The sequence below is a fragment of the Lepus europaeus genome, chromosome X, assembly GCF_033115175.1.
Source record: "Lepus europaeus isolate LE1 chromosome X, mLepTim1.pri, whole genome shotgun sequence".
Classification (NCBI taxonomy): Eukaryota; Metazoa; Chordata; class Mammalia; order Lagomorpha; family Leporidae; genus Lepus; species Lepus europaeus.
The window spans coordinates 61531192-61546018 of record NC_084850.1 but is presented as its reverse complement, the minus strand read 5'-3'; the positions used below and the strand labels follow the sequence as shown (position 1 = coordinate 61546018).

General features: G+C 44.4%; 1 pseudogene; it reads right to left on the bottom strand.

Moving 5' to 3' along the window:
* Positions 1-13241: 13241 nt before the first annotated feature.
* LOC133752635 (serine/arginine-rich splicing factor 2-like) lies at positions 13242-14452 on the bottom strand (annotated as a pseudogene).
* Between the last annotated feature and the right edge of the window lie 375 nt (positions 14453-14827).

The following is a 14827-nucleotide window of genomic DNA, read 5'->3' as shown; positions in this document are numbered from 1 at the left end:
TTTTTTGACAGGCAGAGTTAGTGAGAGAGAGAGAGACCGAGAGAAAGGTCTTCCTTTTTCGTTGGTTCACCCCCCAAATGGCCTCTATGGCCAGTGCTCTGCGGCCGGCATGCTGCGCCGATCCAAAGCCAGGATCCAGGTGCTTCCTCCTGATCTCCCATATGGGTGCAGGGCCCAAGTACTTGGGCCATCCTCCACTGCACACCCGGGCCACAGCAGAGAGCTGGACTGGAAGAGGGGCAACCAGGACAGAATCCGGCGCCCCTACCTGGACTAGAACCTAGGGTGCCGGCAGCTCAGGCAGAGGATTAGCCTAGTGAGCCCCGGTGCCTGCCCGAAAGGCTGATTTCTTATCCATTTGTAGAAATATGAGACAGGGGACATTCATCATTAGGCACAATAGGTGAGGTGCCTGAGTCCCATTATACTTTTTGGGACCATGAAAAGGGGTTAATTTTTATTAAGTGATGCTAAGGCAATGGAGCTTGCAAAGGGATATGTAAGATAAATCAATATCATAGTACGATACCAAGCACAGGATCCATCCATTATCGGATACTCTTTTCATTACTCAGGATGTTAACACATTCTGGAGAATCTACAAAACAATTCTTTGGTGGAGAACCATAGACCTCTCAAGCTGGGCTGACACTGTTTTATTTGCTGATAACATTTTATTAATATCTGAGCAAGACAGAGGGAAATGGAACATCAATAAAAAGGAAGGGAGGACAGAAGGCAGAAGAGGAGGCAGGAGAAAGATAGAAACAGTCTAGGTCCATGAGCAGAGCCCAGCAAAGGCAAACCTTGAGCTTGTGTATAGGATGCGCAACTGGAATCCAACAGTGCAACAAAGCAGAGGATGCCAGGGTCACTGTTGTGTCCAGACCATGCACAATATAAATAGGCTTAGATGCATTAAACATGGGTGGGGATCTACACTTCACCACAAAGCGGTGGAATCATGGCAAAAGTCTACATTACTCATACTTTTTCAAGAAGTTCTTTGGGTTCTTTGTAGAATGCATGCAAGCCATGTAAATGCTGGGCAAACCCAGATCTACGATTCAGCTGCCAGAACTCCCAACAATATGGAGAATTCTCATTTTAGCACCACTGCAAATCCTGAAGCCAGCCACCTCCTGACAAAGCATTTCAGCTTCATTACCAGCCTATGCTGGACTCCTGGCTGCCAGATGTGGAGAGCTGGGTTAAAAGACACCTGTCAACTTTTCAAGACATAGCATGAATTATCCCTGTCAGTTGCCATTGCCAGCACCTAAATCGACTTGCAAATTGAGCAAAGCTCCATTCTTAGGGCAGAACCCAGCAAGTTAGGAGTGGTCAGCTGAGCCACAATATGGAACCCCTATTTGTGCACGCAACACTCACGCACCCTACCAGCACTCTTCTTGCCTTCATCTTCGGTACTTTGCATCCACACCCATGTACATGCACCCACCAGCCAGCCCCGTGCATGAGAGTAGCTTGAAGGAGAAAGCCAATAGCTCATGTCTAAACAGTAGTAAGTAGGGGCTGGCGCTGTGGTGCAGAGGTTTAAAGCCCTGCCCTGCAGTGCCAGCATCCCATATGGGCGCCGGTTCAAGTCCTGGCTGCTCCACTTTCAATCCAGCTCTCTTCTATGGCCTGGGAAAGCAGAAGATGTCCCAAGTCCTTGGGCCCCTGCACCCATGTGGGAGACCCAGAAGAAGGTCTGGATCCTGGCTTTGGATAGGCACAGCTCCAGCCATTGTGGCTATTTGGGGAGTGAACCAGTGGATGGAAGACCTCTCTTTCTTTCTCTCTCTCTCTCTCTCTCTCTCTCTCTCTTTTTCTCTCTCTCTCTCTGGCTCTACCTCTATCTGTAGCTCTTTCAAATAAACAAAATAAATCTAAAAAAAAAAACAGTAGTAAGCAAGCTATGACCATGCGAATGGGTGTGCTGTCATGTGGTCCAGACCCACAAGGGAAACAGACTTGACTGCTGGTTACACCTGTTGTCCTGACTCAGGATCAGTGCAGATCACAGCCCAAAGGCTGCCGAGGCATAGTCATGATCTGCAGGGAGGGCATGGGCCTCAGCCCAGGTGAAGTCATGATTGGCACCTGTTACTGTAGCCTAGGGTTACTGTAGCCTAGGAATATGCTAGGACAGAGAAGAACTTCCTGGCCTGTGCTTGATGGTGTTTTGGTGAACTTCAAGGAACCGCCTTTCCTCAGGACAGGTGAGCATCCTTGTCTCTGCTGTTCTCGGTCGGCAAACCTGACCTCCTTCAGCCCAAGCACCCAGGTCTCCAGTACTCCAATCTCTCTAGAAGCCATTCCTGTCTTCCAGATGCAAGTCTCCCTGTGATTGTATCAAGATAAAACAAGAAGGTGATTGTATCAAGAGAAAACAAGAAGGGCAAAGTACTGTCTAACGTGATTGCAAAGCAAGAGAAGCATCGGCATTAGGAGAAGAAGGTGCTTGTGTGTGAATTCTTGGTAGGAACTCAGGCAGCCTGGGAACAGCCAGCAGCCTCTCCACCTCAACATATTCACTTCCTGCAAGTGTAGGAGCTCAAGTCCATTTCCTCATCAGATGCATTAATGCGGTCAGTTGCAGGCTTGGGTTGTGTGAGGGGGATCATTTTGCAGGGAGCTGTGTTGTGTCTATGCGTTCTTCTCTCTCCTGGGCCCCTTCCAATCCTTCCTGAGCCAAAGGCCACTCAGGGCTTTCAATGAAGCTAGGACCTGCCTGTACTTGGGTGTTAGAGAAGTGGGAATACTCCTTGGCACCAAGGTAAATATTTCCATGTGATGTTTAAATGAACCAACAGAGAAATTTGGTCTCATCCTAGGCTTGTTTAAAAAAGGTTTAACTGGAACCAGAGCTATGATCAGGGTGAGCAGAGTAAGGCAAGATGGTGCAAGTGGAGGGTCACATTTGTTACTTCCGGTTTTGGCAGTTTGTTTACAATAATTAAGCTTGATTTTTATTTTCAAGACATATTACTTAACTAGAATCCTGAGAGTTTCAGTCCCTCCAGAAATTTTGTGTGGAAGTAAAACCAGCCCAAAGGCTTAATCTGGACGTGACACAGAATGGGACTTGGAGGGAGATGTTAGAGAACAGGGATTTAAAAACAAGCATGAAATGAATGTTATATGCTTTATTTCATTCACAACATCAAATACTGAACACCAGTGGTTCTCTTCCCTCAGAAAGGAGGATGTGAGATGCACCAGTGTGACAGAAATGGGTGTGTCAGCTTCCTGTGGGTTACAGAAGGTATTTGGCAGGATAGCCATTCTGAAACCTGCTCAGCACTTGGATGCTACTAGTGGTAGATATTCTAAAGTTGGTGAGATTTTGTTATCTTTTTCACTTTGGGGAAGTAAGTTTGAAATTAGGAGTTTCTGTGAATGGAAAATGGGAAAAGGAAATGACAGCTTATAGCAATTTCCCATTAGCATATAGTACATGATTTTTTAAAAATCAAAGATAGTAAAACCAACTATATCTTTTGGTCCTCATGTACAACTAAATATATAGGACTAATATTTAAATAACAAATTAGCATGTTATATGTTATATAAATATATGTAGGTAGTATGTTGTGCATGTATATATGGTGGTATTTGTATAAGTACAGACACAGCTACATGTTATTAGCAAGGATTTCTATGGGATTGCCACCTACAAGGTGGAAATAAAACATTATCTGTGGCCAGCGCCGCGGCTCACTAGCCTAATCCTCCGCCTTGTGGCGCCGGCACACCGGGTTCTAGTCCCGGTCGGGGCACTGATCCTGTCCCGGTTGCCCCTCTTCCAGGCCAGCTCTCTGCTGTGGCCCGGGAGTGCAGTGGAGAATGGCCCAAGTCCTTGGGCCCTGCACCCGCATGGGAGACCAGGAGAAGCACCTGGCTCCTGCCATCGGATCAGCGCGGTGCGCCAGCCGCAGCACGCCTACCGCGGCGGCCATTGGAGGGTGAACCAATGGCAAAAGGAAGACCTTTCTCTCTGTCTCTCTCTCTCACTGTCCACTCTGCCTGTCAAAAAAAAAAAAAAACATTATCTGTGTCATAGAATTGATGAGAGGAATAAATGACACACCATACCTAGGTACACAGTACAATGCTTAGCACCTAGCACATGTCCTCTGAAATGTTAGCCCCTGTTCTACCAAAATATGTCCTCTCACCATGCTACAACCTATGGCATGATGGCATAACAGAAAGACACCTAATCAGGAGTTACACATGGGGTCCTTTAGGAGACAGTGAAGTGTTTACTGAGGAAATGATGAAATGTCCAGATTTGCATCACAGAAATTCTGAGATTGGGGCCAAGGGCAGATGGGCAGGGGATACAAGCATGTTAGAGAATCAGGATATTCATGAGTCGAAGTTGTCTGTGAATAATTGTTGAGACTAGTTAATGTGTACATGGGGTTCATCTTATCATGTTCTCTGCTTTTATGTCATGTTCAGGGTTGCAAATTCAAATGCTAGCCATGCCAGTGACACAAATGAGAGGAGCAAGCAGAATGAGAATCATGACAAACTGGGAAAGGCTCTGTCTCTTCCAAAGGGGATAACCGATAGTCAACTCCATTTCATTACTGGTAGCCCACGAATGTTGGACTAGAAATACAAAAAATTCAGAGTTTTAAGATTAGCCCCAACTAAAAATGTTTATATGGACCTTTTAGTTCTTTAAATGTTGATAACTAATAGAAGTATGTTTTACAGAAAGTGTGCTGACATATTCAAGGAGGTTGCAAATGGAAATTGCCTTCATTTTATTATTAAACACGAATTACATGTATTGAATTATCACACTCTGCCTCATAAATAGGTACAATTTTCAAAAATGGGCCAGGTATTTAGCTCAGTGGTTAGAAAACCATGTGGAAAACTTGCATCTCATAACGGAAAGCCTATGTTAGAGTCCTGACTCTTCTCCCAATTCCAGATTCCTGCCAATTCGAACCCTGTGAGACATCAGGTGATGGCTGAAATAGTTAGGAACCTGCCGCCCATGTGGGAAACCTGAATTGAGTTCCTCTCTCCAACACTTAGCATAACCCACCTTTAGCTGTTGAGGGTGTTTGGGAGTGAACCAAAGTGTGGTAGATCTCTCTTTGTCTCTCTCTGTCTCTGTCTCTTTCTTTCTCTCCCTTTGAAATAAACAATAAAATAAATCAAGAAGTTTAAAAAAAAAAGCGTGCTGGCCTTATAAACCAGATCTGCAGAACAGACTCACTGAAACTACCAATTTGCAAACTGCCTACAAGCCAGTTTTAAGCAATGTTCAGTGAGTTATGAAGAGGAATGTAATTTTTTTAACTTTTTTAAGTCTTCTTATACCTATTTTGAGGCACTGTGGTTTTAGGAGTGCCTTTTAGATACTTAGTATTATCTACTTTCTTTTTTTAAAAAAGATTTATTTATTTATTTGAGGGCCGGCGCCATGGGTCAACAGGCTAATCCTCCGCCTTGCAGCGCCGGCACACCGGGTTCTAGTCCCGGTCGGGGCACCGGATTCTGTCCCGGTTGCCCCTCTTCCAGGCCAGCTCTCTGCTATGGCCCGGGAAGGCAGTGGAGGATGGCCCAAGTGCTTGGGCCCTGCACCTGCATGGGAGACCAGGAGAAGCACCTGGCTCCTGCCTTGGGATCAGCGCGGTGCGCCGGCCACAGCGGCCATTGGAGGGGTGAACCAACGGCAAAGGAAGACCTTTCTCTCTGTCTCTCTCTCTCTCACTGTCCACTCTGCCTGTCCGAAAAAAAGAAAAAAAGATTTATTTATTTATTTGAAAGTCAGAGTTACAGAGAGGCAGAGGCAGAGAGAGAGAGAGAGGGAGAGAGATAGAGAGAGAGAGAGAGAGAGAGAGAGAGAGAGAGAGAGAGAGAGAGAGAGGTCTTCCATCCACAGGGTCACTCCCCAGATGGCCACAATGGCCAGAGCTGCACCAATCTGAAGCCAGGAGCTTCTTCCGGGTCTCCCACACAGGTGCAGGGGCCCAAAGACTTCAACTATCTTCTACTGCTTTCCCAGGCCGTAGCAGAGAGCTGGATTGGAAGTGGAGCAGCTGGGTCTTGAACTGGCACCCATATGGGATGCTGGCACTGCAAGTGGCGGCTTTACTTGCTATGCCACAGGGCCATCCCCCCACCCCAATTCTAAAGTATATGAATTAACATACACTGAAAAGACAAGACACATTGAGTATATTGTCTTCATTTCCTCAGCTCTCTACAGTCATATTCACTTAGGTTCCCCACCTCCCTGGGCTGTCAAGTGACTCAGAGTCCATAAAAGAACTACTTGAAGCTCAAAGAGAAGAAATCTTTTTGGAAATAGATTGACTCCTCTGTCCCCTCAGATGGTATTCTCAGACACTGAAACAACTGCTACATGTTCCATCAAGCTTTTGCTTAAATTGTAGTTCACAGTCTCTAAGATTATATTTTACAGTAAAAAAAAATCTTAGATGTTTTCCCCATATTAATAACAAATATGACCTGAATATTAACCAATGACTTTTGTAATACTTTGTAATACTTTTGTAATACTTTGTAATACTTTTGTATTACATGGTTAAAATTTTAGAATGAAAGCTGTAAGATCTCTGTTTAGGTCTCTGTATGTTCGTGTAGAATACATGTTATGTATGTTTGATATTTTTCTATCTTTGAATGATAGTCACTAATTAAATTTTGAAATCATTAATGGAGTTCTCTCCAATTGGTATAAACATGAATAAGGACTTAGATAAATTAAACATTCCTTAAACTCCCAGAAACATAGAAAAAAATCCCAAATACTTTTCAAATACATGTGAGTTTGGTAAACCTTTGATGAATAACATAGGTTAATATCATAGGTTTAATAAAAGCTGATCTGTCTTCTGAGTTGTCAGCATTAAGCATAACATGAGGGGCCAGTGCTGTGGTGCAGCGAGTTAAAGCCCTGACCTGCAACACTGGCATCCCATATGGGTGCTGGTTCGAGTCCAGGCTGCTCCACTTCCAATCCAGCTCCCTACTAATGCGCCTGGGAAAAGCAGTGGAGGATGGCCCAAGTCCTTGGGCCCCTGCACCCGCGTGGGAGACCCGGAAGAAGCAGTAGAAGATGGCCCAAGTCGTTGGGCCCCTGCACCCGCGTGGGAGACCTGTAGGAAGCTCCTGGCTCCTGGCTTTGGATCGGTGCAGCTCCGGACATTCCGGCCATTTGGGGAGTGAACCAGCAGATGGAAGACCTCTCTCTTTCACTGCCTCTGCCTCTCTGTAACTCTGTCTTTCAAATAAATAAATCTTTAAAAAATACTAATAAAGAACTCTGCAGTTGTACTTCATTCTCCCCACATTTTGAATTTTTGATGTTACATTTTACATCTTGCTCTATTCCCTGTCTCTTAACATATTAATGCATTATCACTTTTAATTTTAATTTATTTTATTTACTTGAGAGAGGAACACAGAAAGAGAGAGACAAAGACAGAGACAGAGACAAAGAGGGAGATCTCATCCCCTGGTTCATTTCCCAAATATCCAAGTCATGACTGGGATTGGGCCAGGTCTCAAACTAGAAGCCAGAAACTCAATCCAGGCATGAGTTGCAAGCATTTTAGCCATCACTTGCTTCTTCCCAAGGTGTGCATCAGCAGGAAGCTAGAATCAGGAGCAGAGCCAGAGCTCAAACATAAGCACTCCAATTTGGGATATGAATATCTTATCTGGCCTCTTAACCACTATGTCAAACACTTGCTCCTGTTAATATTTTTAAGTATTTTGCTTTTACTTTTCATAATAGATGTTTATACACCATGTTTAGATTATAGCATTCAGAATTTATCAGTGAGTTTTCTGCCTTCTGATAAATTCTTCCTACTCAGTCTCTCTTTCAGTTTGAAAAATTTGCTTTAGTATTTCTTGTAAGACAGGTCCGGTAGTGATAAATTCTCCCAGCTTTTGTTTGGGAAATAATTATCTCTCTCTCATGTTGGAAGGATAGCTTTGCTAAGTACAGTATTGCTGGCTGGCAATTTAGTAATTTAGTACTCGAATAGTCTCCTCTACTCCCTCCATGCCTGTAAAATTTCTGCTGAGAAGTCTACAGTCTTCCAAATTGGGATTTTTTGTTGTTTCTTTTCTCTTGCAACGTCAAGAATTCTTCTTAGTGAAGTAATTGAACTCTTTTTAAAATTTTCATTTGTTTAAATATTTACATTTGTTGAAAGACAGAGAGATAGACCAAGAAATATCCTCCATCCATTGGTTTACATTTTAAATTCCTGCAACAGCCAGGGCTAGGTCAAGCTAAAGCCAGGATCCTGGAACTCAATCCAGGTCCTCCACATGGTGCAAGGACCCAAGCACTTGAGTCATTATCCATTGCCTCCCAAGGTATGCATCAGCAAGAAACTAAATCAGAAGTGGAGTAGCATGGACTTAAACCAGGCATTCAATTATGGGATGTAGGTGTTCCAAGTGATGACCCACTTACTGTGCCACACACCTGTCTGAGAATCCTTTCTTTATCTTTAACATTGAAGAGCTTGACCATAATATGCCTTGTGGTAGAGTGAGTAGGGTTAAACCCAACTGGTGACTTCTGACTTTCCTGTACTTAAATAGTTATATCTTTCTCTAGGTTTGAGAATTTTCCTATTGTTATCTCTTTGAATATGTATTCTACCGCATTGACATTCTCAGGACCCTCTTGAACCCCTATTACTGAATGTTTGCTCTTTTCATGCTATCCCAAAAGTCCCACAGGCTTTCTACATTCCTCTTGATTCTTTTTCCTTTTGTCTGATCAGAGTGGCATTTTATTTTTCAGGTAACATATTTTTTAGTCAACATTTTAGCCCAAGGCTTAATGGTCTACTAACTAAATAGTTCAACAAGTAAAAGGACCCTAGTTCAGCAGGAATGTAGGCAAGGGCTATAAACAATAATCAAACAGAAATATGTCAATTTTACTCATATATAGTATATTTTAAAATAATCACACATAATTAAAACTAGTAGTATATCATTCTTAACAATTTATTTGACAGATAAATGAAGTTTGAGAAAATATTATATTTACAGCAATACTGATACACACAGGCATTTCTTTCTTTTTTTAATGGTTTTTATTTTAGGTCCAAAATATAAGGGAGAACATGCAATGTTTGTCTTTCTGTGTCCAATTTATTTCATTCACCATGATGGCCTGCTGTTGCCACCATTTTGATGCAAATGTTAAAACTTCATTCTTTTAATAGCTGAATGATATTCTATCATATATATATATATATATATAACATATATCATACATTCTTTATCCATTCATCTGATTATGAACACCTTGGTTGATTCAATATTTTAGTTACTGTGAACAGTACTGCTTAAGCATAGTGGTGCACATACTGTGTATTTTTTAATGATTTATTTATTTATTTGAAAGTCAGAGCCGCAGAAAGAGGGAGAGACAGAGGGAGAGATCCTCCATCCATTGGTTCACTCTCCAAATGGTTGCAATGACTAGGATTGGGCCAGCCCAAATCCAGGAGCCAGGAGCCTAGAGCCCAGAGCTTCCTCCAGATCTCTTATACAGGTGCACGGACCCAAGCAATTGGGCCATCTTCTGCCCCCTGGCCCGGTGCATTAGCAAGGAGCTGGATCAGAAGTGGATCAGCTAGGACTTTAACAAGTGCCCATTTGGGATGCTGGTGTTGCAGGTGGAGGCTTTACCCACTATGCCACAGCACCAGCCCCTAGACTGTGTGTTTTTAAATAGCCTGTGTTCAAGCCCATGCATTCTTTCTTCTTTTGTTCTATCCTGCTCTTGATGCTTCCAATCATCTGCTTTTAATTTCATCTAGTGTAGTTTTCACTTGAAGGATTTCTGTTTTATTTTTAAAATTATTTCCATCTTTCTGTCAAGTCTCTGTGTTAGCATAATAGTTTCTCTGCATTCTCTTGAAGTTCATTTACATTCCTTAAAACAGCTATTTTAAATTCTTCATTTTACCCTTTTGGCTGGACTGCCATCCTCCAGTAATTTTCCAAGATGACAAACACAAAGGGAATGAGGAGATGCACCCAATACATGTTCTTCAGGCCTTTTAATAAACATAGAATTGTTCTTTAGACCACATACATGCACACCTACAAGAAAGGTGGTATGGTAGAAATTAAGGGAAAGGGTACTGTTCAAAAAGGAATGCCCTACAAATCTTACCATGACAAAACTGGATCAGTCTACAATGTTACCCAGCATGCTATGTGTGGCATTCTTTTAAAAAAGATTCTTGCCAAGAGATTTAATATACATATTGAGCAAAATTAAGCACTCTGATGGCCAAGATAGCTTCCTGAAATGTGTGAAGGAGAGTGATCAGAAAAAGAAGGAAGCCAAAGCAAAAGGTACTTGGGTTCAACTGAACCACCAGCTTGCTCCACCCAGAAAAACTTGCTTTGTCAGAACCAACAGAAAGGAAGCTGAGCCACTGGAACACGCTTCCTATGAATTAATGTCATGGTAAGTGTAAAAAGATTTTTTAAAAACCTTTTGGGCTATAAACATGAGAAAGAAAGAGAGAGGGGGAGAGAGGGAAACATCACCCAAGCATTTTATAGTGCCAAATCTGAGGTCACTGTTTTCTGGTATCTTATTTTATTTGTTAGGTAAGGTCATGATTACCTGATAGTTCTTGATACTTGTTGGCACATAATGACATCTGTGTATTGAAGACCTACCTAATTTTTCAAGTCTTTGTAATCTGGGTTTGTTTATGGCTATCCTAGAAATTGTAAGCAGTCCACTTATTTTGAGACTGCGGACACATCTGCCATCTCAACACTAGGTGGCACCCAAAGTCGGGGGTTTAGGGTCAGTGCAGGGTCCCTGCCCCAGGGATACTCTAAGCTCAGGTTTGTACCAAATCCGCAGTTGGTATGATGGTCAGAATAAACTAGTCTTTTCTTAGCAGCCTACCCCTGGGACCAGAGCAAACACAGACTCCCAGTCCGTGGCCACCAACACTGCAATGCTCGATCACACCTGGAGCCCACAGCATACCTAGATCAGCACAGCATGGAAGTGAGACCAAAGCACACACTGCTACGGTTTGTCTGTTAATGAGATGGACTCAGTCTGAGATCACTGCCGCTAGCCACACAAAGCATGATGCTGGCTGGAACATAAGTCAAATCAATGTTGGCTACAGAATTCCACTTGACACTGGGGCAGGTCCCAAGGCTCTGTCCACCAGCTCTGGCCTAGGGATGGGGATCATTAAGATATTCCCATTGTTAGGTTTTGCCAGCTTGGCTGCACTTATTCCCAAGACACTGTCCTATAGTTCCTGGCTATCTGCCCAAACATTGAGGTAGGGTGATAAATGCAGCCCTTTGGCCACCCAGGCAGGCACTAAGTGCATAACACCTGGGTCTCACAGTCACCAGTCCTGCACAGCCTCAGGTGACATCAGGCCTACGTGAGGCTGGCAATGATATACATCAAAATGAGTCCACCCCACCAGGGTGCAAGTCTTCCCCTAATGCTGGGGCAAGGCCAGAGGCTCCAGCAACAGTTACTGACCTGGGGACAGAGATTCTTAATATCTGCCCAGTATGGGTTTTGCCAACTGAGTCCTAATACAGATCCCCGTTGTTCCTTTCTGTCTGCCCAAGGTTGGAGGAAGAGTGATAAAAGCATCCCTTTTATCACCAAGGCTGGTACCAAGGCCACACTTGGGTCTCTCAGTCACCAGGCCATATGCAATCTTGGTGGTGCACGCAAAGTGCATGTCAGGTCTGTGGTGATTCACACCAAAGCAATTCTTCAGTCCCAGCAGGGCGCAGATCTCTGATGCCAGGCATTTCTAGAAGCTCCTCTGTGAGCCCTGGGCTGGATGTAGGGGCCTCTGGGATTTATCAGGCACTGGGTCTCACAGCTATGCCCCAGGTCGGAACTCCAAGACAAGGTCCTAAGCTCCCTGTCCTGATCTATTCTCTAGTGTCTTGCTCCATGGTCTGCTGGAGATTGGGGAAAAGGTGGTGATGGTGGTCCCTTAGCCACCAAGCTAATGAGTGTGTGAAATCTCAAACTGCAGGAACAGGCTTTGGGCAGGAGCCATGGGTGTGGTGGAATGAGAAGGCCATACCAAGGTGGCCGCTGGCAAGCAAGCATCAGTTACTCAGGAATGGCTTTGAAACCCACCTGGCAACAGAGCCTGCCTGGCAACAGGCTGTGATTGGTTGGGGCATAGACCGCCCCTTGACCGGATTGGCTGGCCTTGGCTATATAAGATGTTGTACTAACTGAAATAAACGAGTCTGCGGGCTGCTTGCCTCAAGCCCGCTTTCACCCGACTCCCGGGGTCTGTGTGGTGACTCCGCGCCTCTTGCTCCCACCACACTCCTCCTCTCAGAAACGAATCCACTGCAACATTGTTGAGAAATCAACTGCAACACATGGGGACCTGTTCAGTGGTGGCTTTTATGTGGCAGGTCTGATACCAAATTTCAACTTTGTGATCTGGATTTAATTTAGGAGATGAGGCATGTCTTTTTTACACTGTGCTGCTTAGAGCCGGGAGAGGGCTGACATCACAATTCCTTTCTTCCTGCTTTCTTCAGTGCACCTTTTATTGTTCTACGAAAATCAGACACTGCAGTCTTTCACCTGGCTTCTGTAACTCTTGTGAAGGTGTCTTGGTGTGTGAACAGCTACTCAAATTGGTGTCTCTGTGGGAAATGATCACCTGAGCATTGTACTCAGCCGTCATCTTGCTAGAAGCCCTTACCCACTTTTTAAGTGGACTGGGTTTATGTTTTATTTTTGAACACCAAGAAAATGTTTTAATTCAACTACGGAAACAATGCTTATAGCACAGAATAGTCATACGCAAAAAGATGCACCATAGTATAAGTACTTACAAAGTTACAAACCATGAGTTTCCTTAGCTTTTCCCATTTTAGAAGTTCATACAAGATGATCAGATTTACCATGGGGGCTGTATTTCTTATCAACTAGAACTGCTCACTGTATGCTCCATTATTTATATGCAAGATCTGAGTGTCTGGAAGTGAAGTTGTCAGGCATTTTAATAAAGTGAACAGCCACTTGTTTCTTCACAAGGCAATCAGGAGAAAACAGGGAACAGCCAACCCTTCTGCATTGCAATATGCCACCTTAACAGCTACCCACTTGCTTCACAAGTGTGCCTTTCCAACTGCTGGTTGCTTATTCCAAACATTCTTCAACAGATTGATAGACTGTGTGGTCCCTCTTCCCCAAGTCCTCCATTAGGTTGCCTGCAGACACATGATTCTCGTAAGAGGAAATTGCTCCTCCCTCTTCCGGAGACGTGGGGCAGTGGGGGTGGGGTGGACTTGGATTCCAGCTTAGAGATTGGGGCAGGACTCCTGGACTGGGGCCTACACTGGGATGGTGAGCACGACCTGGAGACCGAGGAGGACGGGACTGGGATATTCGCATAGATCTGGACTTGGATGTCTAGAAGCGCGAGCAGGACTGAGACTTGGAGAGCCTGTAGCAAGGTCGGCTTTGGGACCTGGGACGACTCTGACTCTGTGGCTCCAGTGTCCCTAACCGCTGACCCTGTACCTGTGGGGCAGCGGGCCCCTGTGGCTGTGTTGAGAGTCTGGAGGCGGTTGTAGCGCTCCATCTGCACCCGGACCTTGCGGCCATCCTGCACAGCCCAGTGTACGGCGCCCATGGTGTCCTTGGTGTCGCACTTGCAGCGGAAGCCCGTGCAGTAGAAGCCACGTGACTTCCTGGTGTAGCGGTCCTGCGAGATGCATACGTGGTCCCTGCACCAGTACTTCTCAAAGACCCACCTTAGCGGGCCGGGCGAGGGATATTATCCACCTTCAGAGAGGTCATACCTGCCACATTGGGAGGCAGGCGACCATAGCTCAGCGCTGTGAGGCAACCGGAGCCCACCCCCCCCTCCACCCACTGTGAACTGGCGCCAAGACAATAACTTCTTGGGCAGATCTCCGTGCTCCCACGAGGTGGCGGCTTTCTCAGATCCTGGAGGACAACTCAGTGTCTCTCCTCAAGCAGTCGGTTCTGCGTGGGAAAGCTAAGCAGGCCTGCGCTGAGGAGGCCAGCACACAAGGCCTGAAAGTGGGCACACCTGAGCAGCAACTCTGTTTAGTTTTTTGTTTGCCATCCAGTTGTTCGAGTGCCTTATATATTTCGAATTTTAACCCCTTGTGAAATGTATGGTTTCCAAATATTTTCTCCCATTCCATTGGTTGCCTTTTGGGCAGAATCTTTTTAGTTTGATACACTCTCACTTGTGTGTTTTTGCATCTGTTGCCTGTGCTTTGGGGCCCTATTCAAAAAAAAAAAAAAAAAGGAAAAAAAAAACATTTCCCAAAACAATGTCAAGAAATTTTTCCATATGTTGTATTATTCTATTAGTTTTACCATTTCTGGCATTACGTGTCTTTTTAAATGTTTATTCATGTATTTTAATTCTATTTGAAAAACAGGAAAGAGATACAGAGACAGAGAGAGAAAGAATGTGCAAGAGAGCTCTTCCTTCTACCGACTGTCTCCTGAAATGTCCAGGGATGGGCAGGACGATACAAGGAGGATGGAACTCAGTGTCTCCTATTTGGGTGGAAGGGACTCAAGCAATCGAGCCATCACCCACTGCCTCCCAGAATAAAAAAGCAGAACTCGGAAGTAGAGCAGGGACTCAAATCCAAGCATTTCAATATAGAATGCAGGTGTCTCGTGCGAAATCTTTTTTTTTTTAAGATTTATTTATTTATTTGAAAGTTAGTTACACAGAGAGAGCAGAGAGAGAGA